The sequence below is a fragment of the Pseudophryne corroboree genome, chromosome 4 (genome assembly GCF_028390025.1).
Source record: "Pseudophryne corroboree isolate aPseCor3 chromosome 4, aPseCor3.hap2, whole genome shotgun sequence".
NCBI classification, from domain to species: Eukaryota; Metazoa; Chordata; class Amphibia; order Anura; family Myobatrachidae; genus Pseudophryne; species Pseudophryne corroboree.
This window is the reverse complement of record NC_086447.1, coordinates 374222020-374227431: the sequence shown is the minus strand read 5'-3', so window position 1 is coordinate 374227431 and position 5412 is coordinate 374222020. Positions and strand designations below refer to the sequence as shown.

General features: G+C 37.9%; 1 pseudogene; it reads left to right on the top strand.

Annotated features, from left to right (window-relative positions):
- Positions 1-1317: 1317 nt before the first annotated feature.
- Positions 1318-1435, top strand: LOC134912853 (5S ribosomal RNA; annotated as a pseudogene).
- Positions 1436-5412: the final 3977 nt, after the last annotated feature.

Sequence of the window (5412 nt, the reverse complement as noted above, 5' to 3'; positions counted from 1 at the left end):
AGAGTGATTAAAAAAGTATTAAATGGTGATAAGACGATTGTGACTCACTTGGTATGAAGTAGGTGGCAGATAATTTGTATGCACACCCACTAGGATTAAGCGAGTATTGATATTTGAAATTAATCAGAGCGAAAATTTGGTGAATCTTGTTTTCTCTATTGATTTATGAATTTTTATACGTAAGTATATTCATATGAGAGAGACAAGAAAAACCGGCTTAAACGACTCCGGACTCCTTCTCGGAAGGTAAACATAGGTAAATTACTGCATTAAGAAACAGAATAATAATAATAATAACGGGGGCCTCAAATGGGGCCATACATATCATGTATGTTTTCACAAATTCCCACAACTAAATTGTGGTGATACCAGTGAGCATGTGAGCATTGCCCTACTGATACAAATAAAGTGTAACAAAACTGTGGGAATGTAGCCTTTTAGCTTGTAGAATATCATACAATTGAAAATAAAGCACAAAAAATGACTTCTATCTATCAACTAAGCAAAAGACAGAGTATGTCAATATTTATATTTCCACCATCCAAGCAGATTGCCAGGTGGGAATAGTATTGAAGTAACTGAGATTAGAGAGTATGTCAGTCTGATTTAGACAAATGCAGCAGTACCATATGATGTCTCATAAAGAACATAATGTTTCACATATAATCCAGCATAAAATAACACACAAAAAACAGTGTAAGCAGTAGACTGTTAATTGCGGAGAGAGTACACATTAAGAGCAATATTTGTCATCATTTATTAAAGCCACGCTATGTGTACTGAACCTCTGTGGATAATTTAACCAAGTTCTCCTTAGCAATAGTCTGACTGGGCTGGTAATCAAGGTAGTACAGGTTGAGTATCCCATATCCAAATATTCCGAAATACGGACTTTTTTGAGTGAGAGTGAGATAGTGAAACCTTTCTTTTTTGATGACTCAATGTACACAAACTTTGTTTAATACACAAAGTTATTAAAAATATTGTATTAAATGACCTTCAGGCTGTGTGTATAAGGTGTATATGAAACATAAATGAATTGTGTGAATATACACACACTTTGTTTAATGCACAAAGTTATAAAAAATATTGGCTAAAATGACCATCAGGTTGTGTGTATAAGGTGTATATGTAACATAAATGCATTCTGTGCTTAGATTTAGGTCCCATCGCCATGATATCTCATTATGGTACGCAATTATTCCAAAATACGGAAAAATCCGATATCCAAAATACCTCTGGTCCCAAGCATTTTGGATAAGAGATACTCAACCTGTATAAGGATTGATGCATAAATTACCAACTGGTAAATAGTCTCCCTATGTCATACCATGCTGGACATGCCAGATCTCGTCTGATCTTGGAAGCCAAGCAGCTTTGGGCCTGGTCAGTACCAGAAAGGGTGACCCTCTGGGAATACTGGGTACTGTAGTGTCAAGGAACATACCTTCCGTGTATACACCCTTTATTTACCAGTATTATCCACCACAATTTCTTAATGCAGTAATTTACCTATGTTTAACTTCCGAGAAGAGGTCCGGAGTCGTTTAAGCCGGTTTTTCTTGTCTCTCTCATATGAATATACTTACGTATAAAAATTAATAAATCAATAGAGAAAACAAGATTCACCAAATTTTCGCTCTGATTAATTTCAAATATCAATACTCGCTTAATCCAAGTGGGTGTGCATACAAATTATCTGCCACCTACTTCATACCAAGTGAGTCACAATCGTCTTATCACCATTTAATACTTTTTTAATCACTCTGCTGATATATACAGCATTATTTGTGTATTTGTCTTTTTTCGTCTGATATCTAATAAAAGTTACGTTTTATCTTTATATTTACATTTTCAAATATTCAACTTTCATTAATGAATCAATTCATATAAAGTCTGCCCCAGAGAGACATATAAAAACAGTCTTTCTTTTGCGTCTCTGCAAAAAAAACCATCTAGGAGTGGCACTGCAGTGTCAGACAGGATGGCACTTAAAAAAATTGGCCCCAAACAGCACATGATGCAAAGAAAGAGAAAAAGAGGTGCACTGTGGTCGCTGGATGGCTAAGCTAAGCGACACAAACACCTCAATATCACAGGAATTATTCGTTCTAATCAATGGTATTTTTGGTCCAAATCACTGGAAGAAAATAACAAAATCACAGGAATTATTTGTTTTAATCAATGGTATTATTGGTCCAAATCACTGGAAGAAAATAACAAAATCACTGGAATCATTTGGCAAGATCACTGTAATTAATAATGAATTATAAACCACTGATATTAATTGGTAAAATCTCGCTATCGCCTGCCTAGTGAAGTGGAATCTAGATGGGATTTTGTACCGGGGACACAATAAATTCATTAATTGTCTAAATCCCAATGCACTAATGGCGGAAAACGGGCGCACGCCTAACAGCGCACTGATTATACTGAGAACTGATTATACTGATCAATCACTGATTATATTGAGCACTGATTTTACTGAGCACTGATGATACTACGGAGAACTGACACTGAGCAGCAAGAACAGCACTGGACTATTGTACTGTAGTATACTGGTCACCACAATGCTGCACTGTACTACTATATATATACTGCTCACAACAATGCAGCACAGATATGGATACTTGAAGTGACACCGCGGAGCTGCAAGATACAGCAATGGCCTACTGTACTGTACAACTATATACTGGTGGTCACCAAAATGTTGCACTGCACTACTATATTTACTGCTCACAACAATGCAGCACAGATATGGATACTTGAAGTGACACGGAGCTGCAAGATACAGCAATGGCCTACTATACTGTACAACTATATACTGTTGGTCACCAAAATGCTGCACTGTACTACTATATATATATATATACTGCTCACAACAATGCAGCACAGATATGGATACTTGAAGTGACACGGAGCTGCAAGATACAGCAATGGACTACTGTACTGTACTACTATACTGGTGGTCACCAAAATGCTGCACTGTACTACTATATATATATATATAGTATATACTGGTCACACAACAATGCAGCAGATATTGAGCACTGATGATCAGGATACTGTCTAGAACTGAGTCTGACACAGAGCTGCAAGATACAGCAATGGCCTACTGTACTGTACTGGTATAATTATATACTGGTGGCTCCCACAATGCAGCACACTCAGCACAGATATTGAGCTTTTCAGGCAGAGAACATAGATATTTGCAGCACACTGAGCACAGATATGGAGCTTTTCAGGCAGAGAACGTAGATATTTGCAGCACACTGAGCACATATATTTGCAGCACACTGAGCACAGATATTTGCAGCACACTGAGCACAGATATGGAGCTTTTCAGGCAGAGAACGTAGCCACGTCCTCTCTGTGATGTTAGTGTATTAGAATGCTTAATATTTGTAGACACTCCCTTACTTATCTGTGAATCTTCAGTGATGGTCCCTAGGACCAGGGGGATTCTGGGACGTGGGTGGTCCAGTGTGCAATGTGTCTGGAGTTGGTGATGGAATAAACAGCACAGCAGTGAACTCACATGTCTCTGTATCCTTATGACTGGATTTACAAAAATATGAACAAAACATGGTGTCAGAAGAAGTTTAACTTGGACTGCTAGTGCTCTCAGAGTGTGAAAGAATCCTGCAGAAGTCTGTAAGGCTGTGATACTCAGTGTCTGCAAAGCCTGCCGTGTGCTCCTCTCTTCAAACAGTGAGTAACCATGGATAAACTAGCTCCTCCAACCGGCATGCTGATGTCTGGTAACTTGTCTGAAAACTGGAAAAGATTTAAGCAAAGGATTAATATATATCTTGCTGCATGTGGAGCTGATACAGAGGCTGACAAAACAAAGGCATCCATTTTCCTCCATGTGATAGCAGAGGATGTGCTGGACATTTATAATAGTTTTCAGTTTGATGAGGGGCAGAATATGGTGCTATCTTCTTTAATGCAAAAGTTTGAAGATTACTTTGTGCCAAGGAAAAATGTGACATATGAAAGATATAAGTTTTTCACATGTGATCAGAAGTCTGGAGATGGATTTGATCAGTATGTTACAGAGCTGCAATCACTCAGTAAAACCTGTGAGTTTGGTGATTTAAAGGATTCACTGATTAGAGATCGTATTGCCTGTGGAATACCTGATAATGGACTCAGACAGAGACTGCTGAGAGAGCAAGACCTAACACTAGATAAGGCAGTGACTATGTGCAGATCTGCAGAAATAACTAGATTTCAAGTCAAAAAGTTACACAAGGAAGCTGATGTACATGTAGTGCAGAAAACAGCCAAGCAAACCTCCATTCTCAAGAATTAAGCAGTCTAAACCACAGTCTAATTCGGAAATGTGTAGTAGATGTGGAAATGCTCACAATCCTAAAATGTGCCCTGCTTATGGTAAAACCTACATGAAATATGGTAGACTTAATCACTTTGCCAAATGCTGTAAAATGAAAAGGGAAACAACCAATGTGCATGCTGTTAAACAAACAGAGGAATTCTTTGTGGATTGCATTGAACTTTGCAGTGCAGATAAGAAAGAATGGATTGTCCCTTTAACTGTGAACGAGATTGTCATTCCCTTTAAGCTTGATACTGGCGCGCAGGTGAATTTAATATCGTTTCAAGACTATAAGACTTTTAGAGTAAAACCTAAAATTCATCCAGCCAAAGTGAAAGTTACAGGGTACACTGGGGAGGAAATTCCTGTGAAAGGTACATGCTTAGTGACACTGAAATATAAGGGACAACAGTTTAAAACATCTCTACTGATTGTGGATAAAAATGTGCTACCGATTGTAGGATTAAGTTCCTGTGAGAAGCTAAGCTTGCTAAAGAAAGTTTTTATGGTGACATCACAAGTAGAAGATGACTGCAAATCGATGTTTACAGAATACAGAGACTTGTTTGAAGGTCTAGGTTGTTTGCCTGGAGAGCATAAAATAAATATAGACACGCAAGTTTCTTCAGTGATACACCCCTGTAGAAAAGTGCCGTTTGCGCTGAGAGAAAAACTGAAACAAGAGTTAAATCGCATGGAAGCCTTGGGTGTGATACAGAAAGTTGATGAGCCTGCTGAATGGGTAAGCTCCTTAGTAATTGTTGAAAAGAAAAATGGACAACTCAGAATATGTCTAGACCCCAGAGATTTAAACAAAGCTATTAAACGAGAACATTTCAAACTACCAACCAGAGATGAAATCATGTTGCAATTTGCTGGAGCAAAATGGTTCAGTAAATTGGACGCATCTTCAGGATTCTGGCAAATGAAGCTAGATGAGGCCAGCTCAAAGCTTTGTACATTTAATACACCAGAAGGTCGATACAGATTTCTTCGACTACCATATGGAATATTGTCTGCTCCAGAAGTATATCACAAAAAGATACACATGATTTTTGAACATATTCCAG